Source organism: Canis lupus, chromosome 3 (assembly GCF_003254725.2).
Source record: "Canis lupus dingo isolate Sandy chromosome 3, ASM325472v2, whole genome shotgun sequence".
Taxonomy (NCBI): Eukaryota; Metazoa; Chordata; class Mammalia; order Carnivora; family Canidae; genus Canis; species Canis lupus.
Window position 1 is genome coordinate 66,075,034 of NC_064245.1, and position 27,636 is coordinate 66,102,669.

At 39.0% G+C, this 27,636-nt stretch overlaps 1 long non-coding RNA gene and 1 pseudogene across 6 annotated transcripts in view; one reads left to right on the forward strand and one right to left on the reverse strand.

Moving 5' to 3' along the window:
• Window positions 1–17,748, reverse strand: part of LOC112653764 (uncharacterized) — a 94,830-nt gene extending 77,082 nt beyond the window's left edge. For all 6 annotated transcript variants that reach the window (XR_007409918.1, XR_007409917.1, XR_007409920.1 and 3 more), the window contains exons 1-2: window positions 17,458–17,748; window positions 6,887–6,954 (exon numbers count right to left, since the gene is read on the reverse strand). This is a non-coding gene — a long non-coding RNA (uncharacterized LOC112653764). The remainder of the gene's footprint in view (window positions 1–6,886; window positions 6,955–17,457) is intronic.
• A 2,533-nt stretch (window positions 17,749–20,281) lies between these two features.
• LOC112653956 (40S ribosomal protein S5-like) lies at window positions 20,282–20,889 on the forward strand (annotated as a pseudogene).
• Window positions 20,890–27,636: the final 6,747 nt, after the last annotated feature.

Consider the following 27,636-nt stretch of genomic DNA (forward strand, 5'->3'; position numbering starts at 1 on the left):
TCATTGCAGTATTTCAATCCCTAGTGGCTATTATTTTTGTTTGTTAACAGTTAAGTGGTTGATGCACAGATATATATTTTTGAGATGTTCTTGCATAGTCTTAGAAGTTGTTGAAAGTGTGGTTGTTTTCCCTCTGTCTCTGAGATTTGTGTGAAAAGAGTACAGTGTTATCTTTTCCATCTGTTGTTTTTTTTTTAATTGAACTGCTTAGAAATTTTGTTTGTTTTTGTAACTTTTCTTCTCAATTTTGAACTATTGGTTTAAAGTCATGTAAAACCACCATTTTGTGGTCTACTTTCATATCAAAATATGGATATAAGTACAGTGCATCATGCTTTATTATGCTTCCCAGAATGGAAAAATCTAGAGTAAATTAAATCACTTAACAATATTTGAAAGTCAGATTTCTGTAGTAATTTCACTGACTGATGTGGTTTTTGGTCCATGTGATTCTATCAGAGTTAAAAATATTAATTTGATCATGTGTTAAGTGATACCTTTGACTAGCATGCTTTCCACATATAGTAGGAATGTGGATTTTATTCCCAGTTTATTCCTCCAGAAACCAAAATTAAATATTCACAAATAATATTTTCAGATTTATTACTCTATTTCTGACTCTAATATGTCAGATAGATATAGAGATGATTTAAGGATAAAGAAAGAGGAGATACTCTTTAGCTACAAGGATTGATATTTTTAAGTTTGAGAAGCCCTCAAAATGACACACAGGATGATACTAAAGAGGATTGTAGGAAAGAATACCAACATTTATACTGTGTGTCCCATAACTTTGCCTAGATAAGCCAGGCTAGACTGGGATATGTTGCAAGAACAAATGACCCCCACATCTCAATCTTTAAAATACCAACATGTGTTTCTTACACTAAATACACTGCAGATCCACAGGGGTGGGTGGGGAATGTGAGTAGAGTCTTTTCTCATGGAAATTACTCAAAATTCTGAGCCAATAAGTAGCCACAAACATTGCCGGTATTAGTTCACAAACTGAGTAGAAAGAAAGAACTGGAGGGCCTTGCACTAATAACTGGATGATTGTCCCTCATCGCCTCTGCTCGTGATCCATTGGCCAAAGATATTTATTAGGTCCCACCTAACTTCAAAGGCATCAGAAGTTCTATTCTTTCATGTACTCAAAAAGAAGAGAGCCAAAAATATCCAGAAAATAGAACTAGACCCTACCACAGCTTCTATGCTTTGCTTTTGTGATCACTCCATTTTTACCTATAAATAAAACTTTACTTTGATTTGTATTAAAGCTTTTGTGTGGCAAGCACTGATTCCCCAAATGAAAGGAAGTGGTTTTTCTTTGTTAACATTTATATTTAGCAATGAAATATAAGACATCTCTGCTAGCACACTTGTCTTTATTTTCTATTCTATCCAGAGTCTGATCCAATTATCAATGATATTAGCAGAACCAAAAAGAAAAGGACCAAAGCTTTTGTAATACTATAAAGCTAATCCCTTGATCTTCATTGCTGCCTGCCATCAATCTGCACAATAACATACATTTAGGAAGAAAAGAGGAATTTAGTCTTTGTCCTAAGAGCTGAAACTGCAATATTCCCTGATTCCCAGGACTAACCTCCTCTTCCACTGTATGCCCTTCTCCATGGCTGGCTGTGTTGAGTGGTGGAGTGGGGGTGGCAAGGGTCTGAATTTCATTCCTAACTGTATCACTTACTAGCTATGAAATCTTGAACAAAATGGTTTATTTCTCCATGCCTCTCTTTCTCTCTGCAAAGTCAGAACAAACAAAATGTCCATTGTATAAGAGACCTGCAATGAAAATTTTATATTGTGTATTTTATATTTTACCTTCATCTCTTCCTTCCTTCCTTAACCTGCCTACAACTATCATAGCACTTCAGCGATACTTTTTCATTGTATTTTTTACTTTATGATAGTAATTTGTGGGTATGTTCACATGAGATTACAGTGGACCAGAAGTGAGGTCTGCTACTTACGATAGTATATGGGAATCCTGTATTAGATACTGTACCAAATGGAACTCCACTTTCCAAATGAGGAAACTGAGAAAATCCAAAGTAAGCAGATAACACTTGTTCTTGTCTACCTTACAAGGTAATTGGAATGATGAAATTTGATAATATAAGCCATATTTTGGGGCCATATTTTTTGCTATATTTTTGGCCATAGCACTTGTACATCATAAAGTTCTATCTCCTTCCACATTATAAAGTGCTTTTAGGCAGGATCTGTATCTATTTTATCTTTTCCTTCACAGTGGGAAGTTTAATGTCTGACAATGATAGGAGCTCAAGGGATGGTTGTTAACACCTAAACTCTAAGAGCCCCCTCCCACACTTAAGAAGACCCATGAGGGCAGCCCCGGTAGTGCAGCGGTTTAGTGCCGCCTGCAGCCCAGGGTTTGATCCTGGGGACCCTGGATGGAGTCCCACATCAGGCTCCCTGCATGGAGCTTGCTTCTCCCTCTGCCTGTGCCTCTGCCTCTCTCTCTCTCTCTGTGTCTCTATGAATAAATAAATAAAATCATTAAAAAAAAAGAAGACCTATGAGGTGAAGATACATATAACAATGTTTTAATTATCTCCACACTGATAAGGATTATAGTGAGCCAATGTGACTAGAGGAAATAGAAATCTGTAGTCACCTACCCACTTGTAAAATTTTAGCTCTGCCATAAAATCCAAATGTCCTTGAGTAACTTGATCTACTTTTAAGTTTAGAAGAGTAAATACAAGCATGAGTATAAAATTCTTTGCATATCCCTTTGCACATAGTAGGACATAAGTAGTAATAGAATTCATCCTTTATGCCATTATTTCAAAATTGCTTAATATTGTGAAAATGACTAACATAAGTCATTCATAAATGATGATATAGCCACAATTATATAATTATTAGAATTAGTGATTATATCCTGTCTTCCTGACCCACAATATATATATTCTTGTGTTTGTTATGTAAGTATTGATAGTTTTTGTATATTTAGCTCAGACAGTTGAGGAGAAAGATTTATATGATTGTCATACCTGAAATATATTCATAGAGATTAAGGAAAGTAGTTATAGAGCCACTTGACTTCCACAAGCCAAGGAATCCTCAGACAGAAAACCAAAAAACCCTCACTTTGAGGGTATCCACTTAGTAGAGCAATGACCTGTGGAAATCCATTCTAGAGAGAGTAGTCTGTATTATTTCAGCTCTGTCTAAAAAATCTATATCACCTACATCCATCGTTGAGTTTTTCCCACTTTAGTGTGTCCTCTCCATTCTCAAAGAGAGACAGTATGTACACAGGGTGGGAGAGAAGTGCTAAAGTATTTTGGGTCGTGCTCCTCTCTGGAAGCAGGCATTGCCCTGAAATCCTCTATCCAAAATCCAAATCACACTTTTTCTAAACAAAACTATTTATTTCCAGTTAGCTCTACTTCGTTGTTGATTTTGTTGGCTGACAATAGAAAGCATTAAGCATTGAGATATGAGGACACAAGCAATAGGTCAGAACTGATGAATGGGTGACTTTGCCATGCCTTCAGTGTGGGGACTAGAGCACCCAATGCAAGTTTCCCTGGACAATCTGCATGACAATTGTTTGAGAAATAGTGCTCCAGGCAGAGCTGTGGACTATAAACTGTAGGCTTAGTCCTCTTCTACTTATTAACTAAACTTCAATTTCACCATCTTTAAGGTGGGCCTAATAATAGCACCTTTCTTATAATTTTATTATGGTAATTAAGAAAAAGAATTTGGGATCCCTGGGTGGCAGCGGTTGAGCTCCTGCCTTTGGCCCAGGGTGAGATCCTGGAATCCCAGGATCTAGTCCCACATTGGGCTTCCTGCATGGAGCCTGCTTCTCCCTCTGCCTGTCTGCCTCTCTCTCTCTCTCCCTCTCTGTGTCTCTCATGAATAAATAAATAAAATCTTAAAAAAAAAAAGAAAAGAAAAAAGAATTCTGGCAAAGTTACTTGAACTCATGACTATACATAGTCAGTTTTCAAGAAATACAAATTATTATTATCATGCCATGCTTCAAGGACTGTGCCAGCAGGCAATCTCCCCCATGAGCTCCCTAAAAAGAATTGCTTCCACTGCAAAAGGCACCTGTTCAAACTCACATCACCCTCCTGGGACTGTCTGTACTCACTACTGCTCAATGTGAGGGTATGAACTGGACTTGGATTTGAACCTCTCACTTATCAACTTGGGACAACTTTGAAGGGTTATCCCAACCTCAGAAGGTTGGCTAAGTTTTCTGAGGAGACTGTGTCCCTAAGTATCTTCTCCCTCTGCCAAATCCTGCATGCTTCCTGTCCTTGCCATGGTTGTGGACCCTAAGATAAAGTCTCCTACATACTAATCTCCATCTCAGTATGCTTCTCAGGGTATCCAGTCTAGGACATCATTATATTGCTAAGGTTTCCATCACTTTTAAATCGGCCACCAGCAGAAACCAGATTCAGAAAATATAAGCCTTATCCAGAACCTATGGAAGAAACCATTTTCTCTCAAGTTCTGTCTTCTGGCTGTTTTCCTCTATCTTTGGACCATGTCCACTCCCTTCCCACCTGTCTCCTATCCACACTTCTACTCTATCTAGTGCAGCATTTAGATATGATTCTAAACCAAAGATGTTGAAGTTAACTCAGTTTTTCCTGTTCTTGTTCCCACAGTTATATGGTTTCTATGAGAATTATAGAAAAAGAATGTTCATTAATGAAATAGCTGAGTATCCAGTGAGTCACTGCTCACTCACGTCTCCTTCTAACACTAGCATCCATCTTGATCTATTGTATTTGGTGTCTTGTTGGTTAGACTTTCAGGAATTTCCAGATGCTATAAATGCATTCATTGCTTTGATATTGTATCTCCCAACTTGAAAAATACAATGCAAAGTAATTGTGCGGGAGCTGCAAAATTTGCAAACTGTTTCATTAAGTTAGTGAAAGTGATAACAATGAACTACATATTCTCTTGTAAAACCACACATGCAAGACAGCAGCAATTAAATCGGTTAACAAAGAAAAGACAAACTTAAAAGACACCCTCATAGTATTTCAAGAGAGAATAACTTGATTATCAAAAGATCCAGAAGAACACCTGGAACAATGAACAAAATATTAAATATTTTTAATAACAGTATTCTTAAAGGAAGGATATGAAAGACAATTGGAAGGTGAAGGATATATTATCCTAATACTATATGCTCTTAATAAAAATCATGCATCCACCTTCAAAACAATGAAATCCACTTGACCTATTTTTTTGTTGTTGTTCATCCTAAGAATTATGTCATAATTTTATTTGTGGCTAATATTTTTAAATAGATGATAAAATGAACTTATTTTCATGATTGCTATTTCATTTATCATACATTACCCTAGTCAAAATTGCTTTTAATATTTTCTTCAAAATATGTGTCCCATTTTTGTGAATTCACTTTAAGTGGCCTTACCTCAGTATGAAATTATCCTGAGCTAATGAGGCCTTCCTCTCCTGCTGCTAGGGCGTGACCTCTGACATCCCCGGCATGTCTATTCCTACTGCATCTCTGGGCCTGACATTACATCAATTATCGCCTCCTCACACCTTTCCATGCAGGCACACAGCATCCCAGTAACCCCGGACTTTGACTATCGATGTTCCTCTCAGCATCTGAAACTAGGCACCGGGATCTAGATATCCTCTTTTTTAAAATAAACAAAGGATATCATAATGTTCATAAATATGAATAAGAAATAATCGTAGAAGCATAGCAGTGAAATATACATGTACAGATACATGTATGCACCTACACCTGCATCTGTATGTACACACATATATGTATATACATAAAAAAAGAAAAATCATTGCTATTCTTAACCATTTAAAAATTTGTTATAGAGATGCATTCATATGGGTATGTGAAAATGTTATGGATTATGAATTTAATGAATATAATCAAAGTGGTTTTACTTCCCCCAAATCCTGGGCTTTACATAACAAGACTAAATGAGTATAGTAACTATGGGAATGTGGGAGTTACCAGAGTTGGCTAAAAAAAATATACTGCCAGCAAGATCTTGCTTGCATGACAAACAACCAGAACATCCATCAAATTAAAATCATGTTTGAAGTGAAATCCTATTTGCATGACAAACAGCAGAGCATCAGTCAGAACAAACACTAATGTTTGAGACTTGGTACAAATTCTGCAGGAAGAAAAAGCAGCAAAGGGATTCCGGTGCTGAATTAGGGAGGAAAAGTAGAAGCCAGAGGTGCAGGACTTTTGCATAGAATGTGCCCTGACTACAAGTTTCAGCAAAAAAGCATCCAAAAGAGGCTTTGTTTCTTTTTGTATTATTATTGTTGTAAAGTAAGAACAAAGTCCAAACAAAAAGAAAGAGAGAAGGGAAGGAGAGGGGGTGAGAGGAGGAGAGAAAATGAGAGATGAAAGGTGGGAGAGGAGGGAGGGAGAGAGAGAGAGAGAGAGAGAGAGAAGTGTTCTTTTTTCCATGGAAAGAGAATGCAGGCATGGGGTCTGAAGGGAGATAATCATGCAGCCCAGCAGCCAGCAGCTAAAGGGTTTGGCAGGCTGCAGGAGCAGGTGTGCTTGGCTGTAAAACAAGCATTGCCTGCCAGGCCCTGGCATCATCCCAGACTCATGTATACCACACAGGCATATGGGGCTGGTGATAAATAGCAACAGGACAGGAGATGCAAGGCTAGGATCGGGGCGGTAGGCAGAACCCAGCCGTCTCACACATCCTCAGGCTCTCTCAGACCCTCTCTTCTGGGTACATTCCATCCACACGTTGGCCCAATTTTAGGGAGTGTGTCTGCTGTCCCTGTGAGAATGCAAGGTCTGCATTCAGGCATAAGAGGCCTTGTTATTTACCAGTTCTACAGCATTGGTTGTACTGAGTCTCAGGATTCTCATCTTACAGTGAAGCCCAGGACAGATTTCTGAAAAGAAAAGAGAAAGAAAAGAACATGCGTGAGCATGCTAGGCACACCGCATGTGCCTCACTTCAATCATTGTCGGGCCACCTTCCTCTCTCAGTCTAGGTAGAGTCATAACTGCCAAAGTGAGGTCCTCATCGCATGTTGTGACAAAGACCCCGGATCTGCATTTCCTTTTTCTTTCACTATGAAGTCTTGTTTACTATTGAAAGCACCAAGTGAAGAGTTCTACAGGACAGGCCCAGAACCCAGAGCCAGGAGATCTGGAAATTACCCTGTCTCCTGTCCTAGGTTCTCACATAACCTTGGAGAAATGCCATTTCTCTACTTCAGCATCCCGAACTGTGTTGTCAGGGTTCTCCAGAGAAATAGAACCAGTGTTATTACATATTGTATAATTATAATATGTAATAGAACTATATTATATGTTACATAGCTACAGTTGACCTTTGAACAGCATGGGTTTGAACCACGCAGGTCCATTTGTATGTGGATTTTTTTATTTTGTTTTGATAAATACAGTACTATGCAATTCATGTATTTTCTTTCCTATGATTTTCATAAAACATTTTCTTTTCTCTAGTTCATTTTGAGAACATTGTACATAATACATATAACATACAAAATATTTCTTTATGGCTTCTGTTATCAATAGGGCTTCTGGTCAGCAGCTTCCCAATAGTAGTTAAGTTTTTCAGGAGCCAAATTTATATAACTATAGAAATACAATGATTAATTTATATTGATATATGATTAGTGACTAATGTATAATTTGATTAATGATTCATATACAATTATATTCCATAATTATTATAAAATAGATACCATATAAGTATTATAATATAAATTATATGTAATTTATTTATATAATTGCATTATATATTATATATCAGTATATACAATATCATTATATATTTGCTGTGTAATGTATTTATATGTAATTATGACAATATATATGTAGTATTTTGTGTTATATATAGATATATTATAAGGAATGGGCTCATGCAAATATGGTGGCTGAGAATTCCCAAGATCTGGAGTCAGGAAGCTAGAGACTAAAGGCTTATGAGAGCCAGAGTTCCAGTTCCAGTCTGAGAACCAGGAGAGCCAATAGTGTAAGTTCCAATCCAAAGGTACAGGATCGAGATCTAAGAATGGATATTCAGTTCAAGTACAAAAAGCAGGAAAAAACTGATGTTCCAGCTCAAAGGAGTCGAGTGGAAGGAGTTACCTCTAACTCTCAGGAGTCAGTCTTTTCCTTCTATTTAGGCCTTCAACTGATTAGCTGTGGCTAATTATATTGGAGAAGCACAATTTGCTTCACTTACTGATTCAGTAAGTTAATTCAGATATTAATTTCATCCAAAAACACCTTCATAGTCATACTCAGAATGATCTTTGATCACATGTCTGGGCAGGATGTGGCCACATCAAGCTGACACACAGTATCAAACATCACATCACCCATATTGTATGGAAAGAAAGGAGGAGGAGGAGAAGGAGGAGGAGGGTGAATAGAGCCCAGAAACATGGGATTGAATACTCAAGAAATCAACTGACACTTAGCATCCTCCAGGAAACAAGGTGAAGCATCTAGATTCAATGGAATATTTAGGAGACACATAGGAAGATGATACCTTATCATACCATGAAAAATACTGGACATTGGTTTTCTAAAGTGAATGAAATCCTTAATGACACATAGAAATAGCATTATACTACTTAAATGTGTTTCTACCATGAGCCAGGCATCTTACACGATTGTCTTATTTTCTCCCCACATCAACCCTCAGAGTTGAGCTTCATTAAATTCATATTAGATAAGGGGCAGCGGCTCAGAGGGTTTAAGTAACATGCCCAGCTTAGCTAATCAGTGACAGTGCTGGGATTTGCTGCATGCACTGTGTCCTGGTGTCTAGGACATTGCCTGGCATATGGCAGGTGCTCAACAAATATTCATTGAGTAAATAATGAGTGACACCCAGATAATCTTCCTTCTCCTGCCCCTGTTTTTACTAGCTCTCTCTCACTGGTAAGCCTGGTGGATCCTACCCACCTGTCCACATCGCCCTGTTCCTGAGTCAGTTAGTCCAAAATAGCAAAAGAAGAGGATTCTTAACTTCAATCCCTTCTGATGATGAGGGCTGGATATTTCCTTTCCAAAAGATTAAGCTATCTCTGTAATGGAAAAGGACCTTGGAAATTTTATGCTTCAAGTGACTTGTTCTCTATGCTCCTTTCAGGTACTCTGATCCATGATGCACAGTAACGATGCAACACCATGGGGTCTGATTTTGCATTCTGATCTGATTTGGCCACTTCAGGTTTATGAATCAGGGCAAAGAAACCATATTTTTAGTGTGTTTTCCTCCCTGTTTTTTTTTTTTTTTTAAGATTTTATTTATTTGTTTGTTTGAGAGAGAGAGAGAGAGCACAAGCAGGGGGAGGGGTGGAAGGACAGGGAGAAGCAGACTCCCCACTGAGCATGACCAGGACCCAGGGATTATGACCTGAGCCAAAGGCAGATGCTTCACTGACTGAGCCCCCAGGCACAACTCCCTGTCTGTAAGTGTGGTATGACTTTCCCTGGCACATAGGGCTGCTGTAAGCATTAAATGTGCTACTTCGGGCAGCCCCAGTGGCTTACTGGCTTGGTGCTGCCTTCGGCCCAGGGTGTGATCCTGGAGACCCAGGATCGAGTCCCACATCAGGCTCCCTGTGTGGAGCCTGCTTCTCCCTCTGCCTCTGTCTCTGCCTTTCTCTCTGTGTGTGTGTGTGTGTGTGTGTGTGTGTGTCTCCCATGAATAAATAAATAAAATCTTTTAAAAATAAATAAATAAATAAATGTGCTAGTTCATGCAAAGTAGTTAGCATAGTGTCTAGCATATGGGTCAGGAGGATGAAGGATGACCAGTTAGGTATTATTATTGTTCAACCTCAACATCCAGTTTTATTCTACAGGAGATTGTCCCACTGGAGAAAAAAGCCCAGTGCTAATATTATTCAAAATAAGTTGTGTACAGTTTTTGGACTCTGTATTAAAATGACTGCCCTTGCCAGGGCCTGTTTTGCTGGTTGAGTTGGTTCTCCTGATCTCACCCTCCTCTTCTTGGCTTCTTACACTTACTGAGGACACAAAACACTCAACCACTGTGGTGCCCCCACCCTCGCTGCCAGCACTGCCAGCCTTAGAAGCTGTCTTCTCCATATTTAAAGATGTGTCACTTTCTCTTTTAAAAACTTCCCTTTTATTTGGATTAACAGCCCAATCGTCCAGTTTGCCACTTCCAAAGTGATTCCAATAAATAGAAACCAGAACATTTGGAAATTGCCTCCAGCCTTTTCTGTGCTAGTCTCACTTGGAAATCTCTGGCAGCTGCATGTTTTCCTAACGATCTTCAGTCGCTCAGAGAATGTATAATTCATTCCCCACCTATCTTCACTAATCCCACTTTCCTAAAATAAATATTAACTGAATTTATCTGCTAAAACAAGCCCAAATCAAGTCTCTTATCAAATGAACTCAGAGGCAGAAAAGAAAGCTGAGAATCTGGTCGAGAGGTAATTGTCTTTATTGGGAAGGCAGATCTAAAACTCCCTCTGGCCTGCCGTTCCATTCAATCCTGTTCAGCAAACCTTTATTGAACACTCTCTATGCAGGCAGCAACAGAGCTGGAGAGGACAGAAAATTGGATTCAGAGTTAGAAGGCCTGATATCAGAGGAATTGGATTCGAATTCCATCTTTACTCTTGACCAATTGCGAATGTCCGGAAAATCACTCTGAGGCTCATTTGCAGTGGAATAATAGCATGATTCCTATTACCAGAATCCCTCAACGGCTCTCCCCACCTCCCTGACACACGCAACTTTCAGCAAGTCTCCCTGGATTTGTCAGGGATAAGACAGTGAGTGTCTTGTCAAATATTAGAAAAAAAATATTGACTTCCTGATGCACGGGTGGATTATGGGAGTAGAAGTTGCAATATCTCTAGCTCAATTCAAAGGAGAAAGTTATTTGTTTTGTTTCATGAAAATGTATAAATCTCATCACCCATGAAAATATCTTTGCCAATCCAATTCTACTCAAGCCCAGTGCAGTCCTATTACCATAACAGTACATTTGCTTGCTGCTAGCATGGGAGATGGAGGAGTAATCTAGAAATGTGACTTGTACCTTAAATTCAGAGGCATTTGTTTCCAAAGGACTGATCTGATAATCTCACCTTTTTGAGCCTTTGAATGGGACCATCCTTGGAAACATCCCTCTTTGCTAGTCTGCAAAGACTCGCACTGGATTAGGCCACCCAGTCATTATAGCACCAGGGACGCTGTGTCGAGTCACAAATCTGACTCATCATCTAACGTCAATAGGTAAGGGGAGCACCAAGATTGCATAGATGATACATAGTGAGTAATTCCAGATTTGTGCTACTAACCTATAGCTACAAAAGGTAATTTTAAAATCTTCCACCAAAAAAGGTATTGTCTAAATAGATACTGGATTCTTTCTGAAAGACAAAAGAGGAGAGGAAAGCAAAGCAGAGCAATGGTAATGGTTTATGACAAAGGCCGACTGACTTTTTTACTTTCCAACTGGCTTCGTGACATCATACCAAATACTGGGATTTCCCCTGTCTCTCCCTCTCCAATAAATCCCCTCCTGCTTCCTTCCCAGGGGTGTGATGGTAGACTATGCAATGGTTTCAAAAGCATCCAGTAGACTGTCAAATCCTGAACATGCTAGAGGTTGTCACCATTCTTCGCCACTGGGACAGATGCTATCAGGGACAAGCAGATGAAAATCTTATGACCCCACCACTCCTGAGTGCAGAGCCTAGTGAGAAGTAGTAATAGGCTCCCCAGCAAGAAAGTTCGCTGAGAATTGAGCAAAGGAAAGGTGGTGGCCCAAACATGTACACATTTAGGAAAGCCCTTTGCCATGAAAAGAATGTCAAAGCCAAGTGGAGCAATTACAGAGAAGAGGTTACAATTGCCTGAGAAATCTTCAAGGAAAACAATTCCTTGTCCTCTGCAGGGACCTTCCAATGCACCCTCAGTAAAGCATCATTAAACCTGCATGGGCCTAATGAGGTAGTTCAACATCATCCAGTTATTAAACAAACAAAAAAGCTCTGCTCTTATTTCTCAAAGAGCTCTCCAACCCACACACCTTCTTTGAGTTCAAATTAAGGAATTAAATATTCTGTTTTTTTTTTCTTTGCACCAGTCTGTATTCCTATCTTTAATTTACAAAGCCAGGGATAGAAAAGGGAAGAAGGGGGGCATCCTAACAAGTTTATTTCTTTAATTGGCATTTATCTATTAATATCTCTTTTCAAAAGGAGGATATAAACTAGAAACAACCCATTGTTCTAAGCACCTTGAGAGTAAAATAACATATTACAAAGATAATAGAAAAAAAATAAAGGCTGGAAAGAAAAACACGAGAATGCATAGGTAACTTTCAGGTTATAGGATGGTTGTTTTTCTTCTTTCATCATTTGCTATTAATTTATTTTTAACAAGCTTTGATAATATGAAAATGTGTTATCATAAAAAATGCCCCCCAAAAGAGTTTTCAGTGGGCAACTGGACTATATAGGTATAGCCACTTAGATTCCAAGCTGAGAACACTAATGCATGAAGCTTTCTTCCCAGCATCCCTGTAATGAACAAGAACCAAAAGACAAGGATGTAGGAAGGTTTTGTCCAAATCCATTTGCCTTAAGTTGGAAGTCTCCACCATGTCTCAGTCTCATGTTGTAAGTTCAGTGGAAGTACATTTGAGAGCCTGATACAGGGATTTCAGCCACACTCCCTGACCTTCCTCCCTTCCCTGCTCCTTTCTCAGGGGCTAGAAACTATTGTCTCCAAAGCCCTGGTCAGAATCGCTGATTGCTGAGGGCTGGAAGTACCTCCGTCTACGACCCTGCTACTCCTTGAAGCACAACTCAGACACCAGAGCTGCTCTTCTGTCTGTCCGAATGCATGAAATCAAAGCTTTCTCCACATCATCAAACACCAAAAGTTGCTAATGTAAATTCTACACACAGGAGCCATTTTTTTGGTCTACTTTTCCCCTATTACTTTATTTTGCTGTTATTGTCCTAATAATCTTTGGTGGGTGACATTTGTCCTACCAGCTTCAAGTTGGCTTTCTGCTGCCTGCATATAGCATTCCTGTACATTCTAAGTGGAACTATGGAAAAAAGATCACAAAATATGGAAACTATTACCTTGTTGCAAGTGAACCCTTGAAAAACCCTTAACTTGAAAGTCTTCATTCTGCCCAACCATTTGGTCAGGGCATGGGCTCTGGGAAAATGGCATTCCAGAGAGCATGACTTCTTTTTGTTTGTTTGTTTTTGGACTTTTTTTTTTTTTATTGAAGTTCAATTTGCCAACATACAGTATAACACCCAGTGCTCATCCCATCAAGTGTCCTTCTCAGTGCCCATCCCCCAGTTACCTCACCTCCTGCCCTCCTCCCCTTCTGCAACACTTTGTTAGTTTAAACCTTTGGTCAAGGCATGGGATTGGGAAGATGGCATTCCAGACAGCATGACTTCAAGGAGACTGACCACACTGGTTTGCTGACGCCAGCTAGCACAGGCTCAAAACCAGATACTTGCTAGCAAGATCCCACCAAATACACCTCCTCCCAATTCCCTATTCAGTAGCTTCTGGATGGCAGCTGAAAATTAGCCACTGAAATCAACAAACGTTACAAATCTGAGTGTTTTGTTTTGCTTTGTTTTGTTTTGTGCCAGAGAGCCAGTTAATAAACTTCTTTCTAGCACAGCACTAACTACAAGCCTATGAACGGTCAATATTTTAAAGAGCCATCTGGCTCGCAAACACCTTAGGAGAAAGGCCTCTCATTTCTGTGATTCCTCTAGGAAGGGCCAGCAAGAAATAAAGGCCCATCCCTATGACTTTTTCCTCTCGGTGCTTTAAAACAAGCAAAACCAGAGTTCTGGCCAGTCGTCTCCCACCCTCCGTTTGCATCATGCATAACTTGAAAGTCCTTCCATTATTTAGACCACACAGCTTTTTACACCTTTACTGTGTTATATCAGCCAGCCTGTCTAGTTTTGGAACTATCCTGTAAATACATCAGCTTCAATTTTCCCTTTCTTCTGCCTCATCCTCGGGCTGTAACTTTCATTCCTTTCCAAACAAATCTTTCCCTTAGTGGTTTTCTTTCCTGCCTCCACTTCTCATCTTCCACCCCTCTCCCAGCCTACATGGGTCTGCTGCCCCCTCAGCTCACCACACTCCTTCCTGTGCCTGCCTGTCCACAGCAGTATCTTCTTTTCAGACTCCTGGCTGCTCACATCCCTTCTCCTTCCCTCTGAGGATGTTCCTCTGTCAGTGGAGTCCTATCCCTAAAACACCTCCCTTGGCTGGCACAGCTATTCCAAATCATGGTTCTCAGTCTTCATTTCTGACTCGTCTTCTGTCTCTTCTTGGCGGGCCTTCTCCAGGAGTCTGGGTTGGGCACCAGCCACCAGGTCCACTCAGCCTTTGGAACCTCTTTTCCAGCCATTGATATTTTATTTTCTTGTTATATATATAAATATGGCATTTCCTCTAGTAGAAGATAGAGGACTGAAGAGCAAAGAGTGGGCCTTAATGGAGTAAAGGGACTTCCCTAGCTGGATCTCCCCAATATCCTAAGTTATCTGATAGAGTATAGGACAGTGGTTCTCAAGCAAGGGTAGTTGGTCCCTTGGACATTTGACAGTCTGGAGATTTTTTTTTTCATTTTTACAACTAATGAGGGCATACTACTGGCTACTGGTGGTTAGAGTCCATGGATCTCGCTAAGTGTTCCACAGTGCACAGCACAATTCCCCCCACCACCACCAAAAAATTATCAGACCCAAAATGTCAATAGGACTGAGGTAACTTCTAGTGACCATCCTATTGCTGCCTACCACTGCTACTTACCAGCTAATGGGAATAAGCGTTGGGCTGTGGCTCTAGTTATACTTGCCTGACTACCAAATAACTGAGTTCCATAAGGTTTGCTACACCCATATGCTTACCTCAACCTGGCATCAAGATGGCCCCCAATTGGCTCCCTATAAGGCCTTTGTTCTGACCTGCAGTCCTCACTGAATGCACAGCAGAGCACCTCACTCTCAATCGTTGGATGTGTCTCTAATACGCAATGAACAAGCCATTGTATCAGGACAATCTGTGTGTGAGTCTCAGCAATCTGCATCTTTAACATGCATGTCAAATATTCAAAAGCTTATCCACATTTGACAACCACAAGTTTAGGGAAAGTATAAGTTAGTGGCTAGAAGCTAAGAGACCCAAGGTCACAGGACAATTATGACCCCCAGCTTGAGTGATTCTGAGTTTTTGCTAATCTTCACTCCGTTTTTTGGTCTATAAAATGAGGATATCTATCAGTAAGACATTCCTGGTGGAGTCGTGACAACTACATGTGATAATGCAAGCACAGTGTTGAGCAAAATACCCAGCAGCTAGTAATCACTTGGCAAATAAAAGAGGTGGTGCTAGTAAAACAACTTTAGATTCTTTATGGTTAGGAAAAAGAGAGAAGCCAGGAGACTCTTTTAATATTAGGAGGGATTACGGATTATCATACAACTAATAACCTACTTTCTACAAGTACTCCTTCAATTTTTTTTTTGTGTTGAATTGAAATGAAGTGATTTAACTAGAGTGTACATGTATCCCATCATTTGTAATCAAGCAACAATTCAAATAGAATAGAGTGTTTGAAAGGAATAATCCACGGATCTTGAAAACAGTGAGGAAAGGAAAAAGGAGAATATAATACATAGAACACAAGATGCATTGCTGTGAGCTGAGTCTTGAATATCCTCTATTTTTGTAGAATATCCTCTTCGTTAATTTGGTCTCAAGGGTCCAAACTGTCTTGCTAATCTGATGACTCGCCACAACATCCTGGTATTATCATTCCAATTTTTTAAAACCTGAGTAGACTGAACTGCAGAAAAATTGAGTGAATCGCTCAAGGTCACACAGAAGTCAAGCCCAGAATAGAACTGTGTCTGCTGGTTTCCCGTTCAGCCATGACCCTTCCCAATATGCCTTATTTGAAGCAGTCTGGTGAGAGTGGCTAATGGCTTGGATATTCTTGAACCACCAATATATATATATATATATATATATATATATATATATATATATTAACTGAGTGATACTCTTGGCAAACTTACTTATTTTCTAGAATAAAAGATATTTCTGAAAATAGAGCCTCTAAACAAAGTTGATTGTCAGTCTAAAAGAATAGTCAGCCTAAAAGCAGTGAATTAATTTTAACCTAAAAATGTGGGTTTGGGTACTGTAATCAAAGAGGAAGATTTTATACCAATATCAAGAATCTTGAAAGGCAAGAAGATTGAATGAAAAATATTGAACATCAAAGTAAGAGTTTTACAAAGGTTAGAAAACCTGGATTCAGAATAAGAGCAGGCCTTTGAGCAATGAGTTTGAATTCCTGCCAAGAAATGTGGTGCACCTTGGCACCCTTCCCTGACCTCACAATCCTGAGCATTGGCTTATATCTCATGCTGCAGCCAACTCATTTCCTCCAGCCCAATCGATGGCTTTCTAATAGCTGAGCATCCTGCTCTGAATCACTTGCAAACCACTAAGATATATTTTCACTGTTTATTTTCTAACTTGAGACAGAGAAGAGCAAGGTCAGTTGATTCTTTCAATGATTGCTCTTAAAATAAAAACTTTTACTGCTGTCTTTAGAACTTTTGAAAACCAATGTCCAATAATACAGCCATTTTAGCAAATTCAGTTGTTCATGACCATAGTGTTTCTGTAACTTTATTATCTCTGCCTACATCATATATATTAATGCACTGGCATTATTAATGGGTATGTACTTTTACATTTGTCAAATGTAGTGCTTTGTGCTTCCTACGCACTCAACTAACATTGGAAAAGAAAAAAGAAAACGCACAAAAATAACAAATGGTCTTTTTTAATTAGGGGCTTATTATTCATGTGAGATAGAGCCCTCCTATTATAAGAAGAAGCATATATCGATCATGTGATGGTACAGAGAAAAGACTCTCTGGTGGGAAAAGTGCATGTCAAGGAGCTGTAGAAGATAAAATTGAAATGGGTGTGTCATTTAGGCAGAGAACAAAGTTTTTGATATTGGGCATAATAGTATGAACAGTATGAGCAAAAGAATGAAGGGATTCCAACCACAAGATGAAAGTTCTAGTGTGAAATTACTATAGGCAATAAATTTGGTAGCCACTTGCCATTTGGTAGCCAACATGCTCACAAGCAGCTGCATTGCACCATCATCAGTATCATCAAAGTCATGTTACAATTGCAAGTCAGAGAAAGGAATTCATCAAAGTCCAGAAACTGGAGCACAGATATTATTAATCATCATTATTAGAACACCCATGCTCTTCTAACGTTTATTTGAGACCACTTCACACTTTTACACCAACTGGCACAAGATTGCTTACTTTCTTGGGACTTGAAACATCATAAAGTATGTGGCAGAGAATTCACTTTCATTGTTCTTCATCCAGATTTATGTACTCATCCAGGATCTCATTTGAATATAATGAATCAACAGAGGCCAGAGGCTGGATTAAATTTGCTGACCAACTATCAAGGCATGTGATGAAACCAGCTCATTTTTCTCTTGTAAAGCTATGTTGTCTTTACCTTCATTCTGTCTGAAGTGGAAGATGTTTTTCTAGATGCTGGCCTATTTTGGAAAAGTGACCCAAATAATCCAAGATTTTTTTCCCTCAAACTCCAAATTCTATTTCAGATGCGAGTTGCTGGTTGCTAAGGGAACCACCACAGGGCAATTATCATTAAAACAGGCTCTGAAACTAGATATCTGATAGAGGGGGAATTGTTCTCTGGTCTTTTAAGAGCAACAGTTGGGTAAACCCTTTCTCCTGTGAGTAAAGCCCATTCAGGGTCAGGCTGCTTTTCTTTTTCACCCCACTTCCTGGGAAAACAGTGAAGGACAAAAAAGCCTTGGAGAAGAGAAGACTCACATTTGGATGAAACGCGAAATCAAATTGAACCTATAAATTCATGATGGCTGTAATATAAGGAAATTGTATTTAAACATGGATAATGATTTTTTCTTCTACTCTTTTTATAAATAGGAGTATAAGTTACATGCAATAAATGTAGCCTTGATGTACATTTTGATGAGTTTTGACATACACATTTGTGCAACCACCCCAGAAATGACACAAAATGCTTCCATCATTCTTTTTTCTTATAAAGATTTTATTTATTCATGAGGGACACAGAAAGAGAGAGGCAGAGACACAGGCAGAGAGAGAAGCAGGCTTCATGCAGGGAGCCCGATGTGGGACTCCATCTGGGGACTCCAGGATCACACCCTGAGCCGAAGGCAGGCGCTCATCTGCTGAGTCACACAGGTGTCCCTGCTTCCATCATTCTTAAAAGTTCCTTCCTAATACCATCCCAGGTATTTCTTCTCTCCTACACACCACTATTGCTGACACCAGTCACCATAATTTAGTTTCTCCTACTCTGGAACTTCATATAAATGGAATAATATAATGTTTAATCTTATATTAAGATTGGCTTCTATTGCCCCATATAAGGCTTATGAGATTAATTGATGTGATTATATTTATCAGTAGTTCATTCTTTTTTATGGCTGAGGAGTATTCCACTGAATGAATATGTCACACTTTTGTATCCATTCACCTACTTGTTAGCAAAGATTTAGTTTGTTTTTTACTACTATGAATGAAACTGCTATGAATGTTCTTTTAAATATCTGTCTGTGGACAAGTAATTTTCATTTCAATTTGATTTGATAACTCCTTTTATTTTTTTTTAATTTGTTTATTTATTTTAGAGAGAGAGAGCATGCAGTGGGAAGAAGCAGAAGGAGAGAGAGAATGAGACTCAAGCAGACACACACTGAACGTGGAGCTCGATCTCATGACCCTGAGATCAGGACCTGAGCTAAAATCAAGAGATGGCCACTCAACCAACTGTGCCACTCAGCTGCCTCTTGATGACTCTTTTTAGAAGTTGCTACAGTAGGAGAAGATTGTTCTGAATTTTCTCTACCTTTAGCCCCTTGGTGGTCTCAGCCCAGGGTTTTGGACCATCCCCTTTACCAACATTATCCATCCCCAGCCTCCAATACCCACTGAAAGCATACCTCAAATTCCATGTTTCCTGGGATATCACAGCCAAATAGTATAATAAAGACAAGGCCCCTTTCTCATTACCATTTCCATTTAAATAATTGAGACCTCCTTTTAACACTACCCAGAAGTCCCTCAGGGTAGTAGCTTTGAATTCCATGGGTGACCACTTTGCATATATTTTGCACTCATAATGAAAATACATCCAAGTTTCAACATTTCACATTCTGGGATGATTCTGAGAGCCTCCTGCTTTTTCTGAGCTATAGGAAAAGTTATGTTAATAAGACCATATTTAAAATTCACCCCAGTGGTGCTTCAACATCCTTGCTGGGAAAGATGTACCAAGATATTTGCTGTAATCCACGCTAAGACCCTTCTAAAGATTTAGGGACTTTGTTACAGTGGAGAATGCTTTATTGGAGGACGGTGGTCTGGCTATGGGATCACCAGAGCATTTATTTTAGCCCATAGGGTAGGAATCCTGTTGGCAGTGCTTTGATGCTGGCATGCACAGATTATGCCCAAAGCTCTCACACATTTCTGATGCTTCTGGGAGTGCCACATCTCTAGCTGATTTAATCCTATCAGCTGATTCTTTCTGTTTTTTTTTTTTTTCTCACATCTAACTGATGTGCAAGGGATACCATTTAAACATGATTGTTTCATCTCTTGATTTTGTTTGTTTGTTTGTTTGTGTCCCAATGTTAGATGTTATATCATTTCCCAACAACTTTCTGGACTTTGTGAACCAAATAGGCATTGAGGGGATGGATCCCTGGGTGGCTCCGTGGTTTCGTGCCTGCCTTTGGCCCAGGACGCGATCTTGGAGTCCCGCGCCAGGCTCCCGGCATGGAGCCTGCTTCTCCCTCTGCCTGTGTCTCTACCTCTCTCTCTCTCTCTCTCTATCTCTCTCTCTCTCTCTATCTCTCTATGTCTATCATAAATAAAAATAAATCTTTAAAAAAAATAGGCATTGAGTACCACACCCATTTTACAGATGGTAAGAATGAAACAGATTAAGTAGCTTGCCATGTTGCATTGAAATTATGCTACTTTACTCTTCCTGTCTGTGTCCAGACAGCTCATGATGCACCCTGACTGATTGTAATGCCACAGCTGCATCCTTGGGATGACCGTGTGGGAGACAGCTGGCTGCACCTGCAGTCGCGGAGACTCCTGACATCAAGCTCTTTGGGAAGTGGAGCATCAATGATGTGCATATTAATGGCATCTGCAGGATTATATAGCAGTGAAGGAGAAGTATGCCAAGTACCTGCCCCACAGTGCAGGGTGCTAGGCAGCCAAGTGCTTCCCTAAGGCACAGTGACCCATTGTGGAGTGCCTTACCAACTCAATGATGATGTACGGCCACAATAATGGCAAGCAGCTCATGACTATGCACACTGCCAAGCATGCCTTCGATATCATCCATCTGCTCACTGGTGAGAACCCCTTGCAGGCCCTGGTCCATGGCATTATTAACAGAGGTTTCAGGAGGACTCAACCAGCATTGGGTAAGCTGGAACAGGAAGGCATCAGGCAGTCGACGAATCCCCTCTGTGCCGCATGAATAAGGCTGTTTGACTGCTGTGCACAGGTGCACAGAGTTGACCTCTGGAACATCGAGACCACCACCCACTGTCCAGCAGATGAGCTTATCAACACAGCCAAAGGCTCTCCAAATCCTATGCCATTAAGAAGGATAACCTGAGAAGTATAGCCAAGTTCAATTGTTGATCACCTGACTGTGGCCCCAATACACCCATCTGACCTTTGGGGCAGCCTCACACACACATAATATATATATATTAAATAAATAAATAAATAAATAAATAAATAAATAAATAAATAAGATACTATATATATATGTATGTGTGTATATATATATATATATATATATACACACACACACACATATGATGCCACTTTAAGCATTTCCAACTTTGCCCCGTACCCCAATTGGGGTGCAAGCAGCAACTTGTCTCCATTCTGAGAAAAATCCTGAGAAGAATTCTCAATTTTTTCAGTGAAAGACAAGTGGATGCTTACTGTAAGGGAAGGGCTTGACAAGGTAGCCCCTCCAAGTTCCCCTAGATATGCCGGCCTGCACTGAGGCAGGGGCCAGTAAATTATCACATGAATGAAGAAACCTCCTGAGAAGAAAAGGATCTGTTCTGAACCCTTTCTCTTTTAGGGGCCAGTATTTGAGTGTGTCTAATAAATTTGAATGGTTGCAAGAAGGTTAAAAGACATAAAGAACACCAATGGCCACAAAAGCGGAAGTCATCATGGAGGAAGAAGCGATGTGCTAAGTAAGCTGAAAACACCAAAAACTAAACTAGCAAAATCCATAGATATAGAATGCAAATTATATACATAATTTTAATTTTCTCTTTGTCACATTTAAAAAAGCGAAAGCAAATGCAGGTAATTTTGATACATTTTATTCAACCTAATCTATCCAAAATATTACCATCTTAAGAAATAATTAATATAAAAATAACGAGATATTTTATCTTCTTTTTTATGTATTCAGTCTTGAAATCAAAAATGTATTTTCTATTTATGGTGCACCTCTATTTGGAAAAGCCACATTTCAAGTGCTCTTGCCTTTAAGTAGCTGTCATGTTGCATGGTACAGGCCTGGACATTCATGGGAGAAAGACAAATGCCTTCATAGTGGTCACTCTCGCAAGGTTGCTGTGCTTTAGAGCTGGGGCGGGAGTGTCAGCCAGAGCAGTAACTGTAAAGTGCTGCAAGCTATACACTCAGAGATCCAAAGGGTAGTGAGGATCGCACCACAAAGCAGCAGAACCACCACAATCCCACACTGTGAGGCACAAGTGGACTGAGCACGTTGCTTTACTCTCTCCTTATTGTTTGGAAAAAGAGTTGATCGCATAATTCTTGGCCAGTGGTGTAAAGAAAAGAAGAACTCAGGAGAGCATCTGGTCTTATGCAAATTGAAACAAAGGAGATTTCAGCCAAGAATCTGAAAAATAAGAGCCTGTGGGGATCCCTGGGTGGCGCAGCGGTTTGGCGCCTGCCTTTGGCCCGGGGCGCGATCCTGGAGACCTGGGATCGAATCCCACGTCGGGCTCCCGGCGCATGGAGCCTGCTTCTCCCTCTGCCTGTGTCTCTGCCTCTCTCTCTCTCTCTCTGTGTGACTATCATAAATAAATAAAAATTAAAAAAAAAAAAAGAGCCTGTGAAATGGGTCAGACAAATAACAATTATTTAATTTTGCATCAGCCTTCCCCTCCCATATGATGTGAGGGGTTTGAGGGGAGAATTAGGATTTACTCTTTTTATAATACTTCCTGAACCTTATGTGACACCGCAATTGTGGTAAACTGGGTAAGTCTGGTCTTCTTCAACCTCTTGCCGGCACCTAGAAAAGGACTCGCGATGGAGTCCTGTCCATTCAAAGATAGTTAGAGGGCTGGTCAGAGAAACCTGAGTTCCCTCCCTCACTACTTCCAAAGGAAGGTCCCTTTCAGGTCCCTCCTTCCAAAATGGACATAACCAGAAGGCTTACCTTGCTCATGTCTCAAGTAAATGACCCTAGATGTTACTATCTTTACCTATCTACCGAAGTCATTGGGAAGAAAAAAATACAAGAAAAATAGGAATAAAGTGTGTTGTGTTTATATGATATTTTACATCATATGGAAAGTTCTCATATGCAAATCTCATTTTACCCTTCACATTTTACACATTCAGAGAGAGTTCAGTCAAGTGACTAACAAGTCATTCACCTGGACACTGATCCTCAGATGTCTACCGTCAAATCCAAATAATTTTTGGTCTTCCTTTCCTGGCATTCTGGCTGCCTCAAAATGCAGGACTACTTTGTGTTGGAAATAAAATACTCTGGACAAATGCATGGCATTTTTATCATGTTGTTATCAAGAGGGGCTCAGTTAGCTCTGACTTAAGAAAATATTATTATTTGAAACTGCCTTTGACCTATCTTTACATATATTAAATACAACTATTGACCCATCATAAAACCCAGAGTGGCTCTAAATATAAAGATTTTCATTTTCCAGGTTGTACCATGATAGTTTGTCTTCCAGAATAAAATGACTTCCTTGGAAGCAGGAGAGAATTGATTTCTTAAATCTGACCCAGACGTCAGATTGGTGTGCTTTATTGTATGAGTCTAACTGAATGTTTTCTTAGCAGGATCTCCTGTTACTGGAACAAGGAGATTTTGCACAATTTATTCATCGAAGCAATGGGGGAAAATAGGCCAGACCACACAGCTGGCTTAGAAAACAATGTAAATGCATTTTTGTTCAGTAAACAATTGAAGAGGGAAAATAATTTCCTCCCAAGCCAACAGAAAGTGGGAAAGGACAAACATTTGCTCCTGCCAAATTCAGTCTGAATTATTTATTACCTGCTACAGAACAGGGTACACGAATAGTATTGTAAGAAGCAGCAAAGTTTGAACACCTTCTCAAGAAATAGTTTGTAAATATTTTGTAAATAGTTTGTAAATAGTCAGTAAATGACCATACATCAGTCATTGCAAGGGGGTGAGTCATAGGAAGTTGTGACCATAATTATACTCTCCTAGATTCTGCATTTTGTAGGGAAAACTCAACACTTTTCAACATGCTTTTGACTTGAAGCCCAAAGACCTAGCTTCATTCTGTAGCTGTGTCATCTTTCTCAAATCACTGCAGATTTCTGAGCTTCCCCTTTCCCATTGTTAAACATTCTAAAAATATCTACTTTGTGGAGTTGTACTGAGAATTAAGTGAGCTAATAGAAGTGAAATGCCCTGGTGCAATACTGAATCCATAGTATTAACACCCACAGATCTCTGATACCTAGTAGCAACATACATTCAGAAATATCATTTTTCTGACTTAAGTATGGCTGAGAAATAAGTGTTTCACATCTAGGAAGCTGATACCAGAGCTGCTCCTACAGTGGACTTGAAATGATGTAACAGTAATAGATGATTCATTTATTTATTTTTTCACTCCATCATCATTAAAAAAGACTTAATTTATTGCCTACCATGTATATGACACTGTACCAGCCCCTGAGATATACTAGTTAACAAAGCAGACAATAAGTCCCCCATAGCCTACAACCTATAGGCTACTGTTGAGGGACAGGGGGGAGGGGCTACTGTTGAGGGACAGGGGAGGGGGTGGAGGTACATGTTGTTATACAGGAAGGTCCTTGGCTTCCTAATGTGAGAAGGATGGTTTCAATGGCCACTGTGAATAGCAAAGGATGTTTTGAAAAGGGTGTTTAAGATACCCATCTATCACTCAAGCTTGTAGTCACAGAGTACCAGGCTGAGAGATAGAGACAGCCCAGGATCTGACAGCCTTCCCTTCTGATGAATGCCATGGTAAGTTGCCATATTAAGGAGAAACAAGCGTTCATTGGCAATCAGATGATAAAAGTTCCATACTTAGAGTGTTCGTCAAACAAAAACAAGAGAAGTACAAGATCTCACTTCTATTAATAATAGACTCTATAGCAGAAAGTAGATGCTAGAACACAGTGATCAAGACAAACTTCAGGCAAAGATGGAGTTTTAAATACATGGTTCTGGGAGAATTGGGTAATGATTCTGGAGGGAAAAAGGGAAAATTGCATTAATTTCACAAAATACACAAGAATTAACTCTAAATGGATTAAGAACAGAAATTTAAAAAAAATAGAATAATACATGTACTATAGGGGTGAATTCCTTTTTAATTTCAGACTAGGAAAAGGATTTCTACTTATGACTTAAAATCTAGAGGCAATAAAGAAGATTGATGAAACTGACTACAGGAAAAAATTATAAAAATGTATAACATAAAATACCGTAATCAAAAACAAAAGATAACTGAAAAAAAGAATATTTGTAATGTGTACCATATCCAAGGGTTTAAGATACCTAATATATGAGGAATTCTCAAAAATTTAAGGAAAAAAGACAAAAATAATAGGAAAATAGAAAAAATACAGACAATTCACAAGAATGTATAAACTGCTCTGAATATGTGAAAAAGTTCAAATTAACTAATAGTCAAAGAAATGCAAGTTATAACAATGTTAAATTATCATTTTTCACCTCTCAGATTGACAAAAGACTTAAAAATAGGGAAACAAATGGTACTGGAGTAACTGGACATCCACATGCAGAGACTGAATCTGGACACAGATCTTCACCTTTCACAAAAATGAGCTCAAAGTCAATCATAAACAAAAATACAAAGTACAATATGTTGGCAAATCGAGCTTCAATAAAAAATATACATATAAAAAATACAAACCTATAAAGCTCCTAGAGGATAACATAGGAGAAATCTTACCTAACTTTGGACATGGTAATGACTTTGTAGATACAATACCAAAGGCATGACCCATAAAAGAAATAATTGACAAGCTGGAGTTCATGAAAATTCAAAATGTCTGCTCTGTGAAAGACGCTATAAAGAGAATGAAAAGATAAGCCACAGACTGGGAGGAAATATTTGCAAAAGACATATCTGAAAAGAGACTGTTATTCAAAGTATAAAGAGAACTCTTAAGTGAGAAAAAGAACAGAACAATTTAAAAATGGGTGAAAGACCTGAACAGAAATCCCACCAAAGAAGATAAAAGATATATGGATAGCAAATAAACATATGAATAGAAGCTCAACATCATATGTTCTTAGGGAATTGCAAGTTAAAACAACAAAATACCACTACCCACCTATTAAAATGGCCAAAATCCAAAACATTGAGAACACCAAATACTGGCCAATGAGGATACAGAGCAATAGAAACTTTCATTCATTGCTGGTGAGAATGCAAAATGATACCACCACTTTGGAAGACAGTTCAGTAGCTCCTTTTCAAAACTAAACATACTCTTACCATATGATCCAGCAGTCACACTCCTTGATATTTATCCAAAGGAATTGAAACCTTGTACCCATATAGCACTCTAAGCATAGATACTTATGGCAGCCAAAACTCAGAAGCAGCGAAGACATTCTTCAGTAGGTGAATGGATAAAAAAAACTACATCCAGACAATGGAATATGCTTCAATGTTAAAAAGAAGTGAGCTACCAAACCATGAAAAGACATGGAGGAACATTAAATGCATATTAGTAAAGGAAAGAAGCAAATCTGAAGAGGCTGCATACTATATGATTTTAACTATAAGACATTCCAGAAAAGACAAAACTATGGAGACAGCAAAAGGATCAGTGTTTATCAGGGGCTAGGGAAAATAGTGGGATGAATTGGCAGAGCATGAAGAATTTATAGGGCAGAGAGGCTATTCTATACGATACTATAATGACAAATACATGTCTTATATATTTGTCAAAACCCATGCAATGTACAACACCAAGGATGAGCCCTATGGAAACTATGGACTTTGGTTATGATGTGTCAGAGTAGGTTCATCAATTGTAGCAAATGTACCACTCTAATCAGGGATATTGATGGTGGGGAAGGCCACCATGTGTGAGACGGAGGATATGGGCTCTTCATTCAATTTTAGTGTGAACCTAAAACTACTGTAATAAATAAAATCTATTTAAAAAGTAGAACAACACATCATGTGGGCAAAATTGTGAGACAATGTTCTCTTCAAACATTACTGGCAGACATGCAAACCAATACAACTGTTCTTGGGGGGAATTTGGCAACATCCAACAAAATTACCTACACACTTATCTTTTGAGACCACAATTTCATTCCTAGGAATCTACAACATGAAATACACATGAATATGCACAAGATAAGTCACTGTATCATTGTTTGTTATTACAAAATACTAGAAATGATCTAAATACTCATTCAAAGGTGAATTATTTTAAAAATGCAGTACATCCAGGCAATGGAATAATCTGTAACCATAAGAAAAAATGAAGGAAGGTCTGTTTTGATTAGTATGATGTGATGTTCAAAATTTACTGTTAAATGAAAAAAGTAAAGTGCAAAGATGTATCTATAGAAAGCTACCCTTCATGTAAGAAAGAAGATATAAGAAAACACACACATGCACAGTTTTTTAACAAGTTAAACAGTGAGGACAAACCAAAAACTGAAGAGATTTATTACAAAGGATAGCTGGACAGGAGATTAGAGTTGAAACAAATGGTGGTATAAGGAGAGAGGGCCACTTCTCTGGGTGGACCTCTTTGTATAGCCCTTATTCTTAGAAGCAGAGTAGTTATTTCACAAACCCCCAAGATAAATCATTAAAATCAACCAGACTGTAGGGGGATACAAAGTAGAGTAGAAACAACACCAAATAAACTTAATAACATTACAACAAATAACAAAACCACACTGAAGGGATTGGGGAACAAGGAAACCTAAGCAACCTCAAAAACTGGAATTTCGACAAAATATTTGGTGAAGTACAAGGTACTAAGAACTGCACACAAATGTTGTAATGCAGTGAAATGGTTTCTCATAGAGATATGGGTTAGCAGTTCTCAAACTACGTGTGTAACAGGATT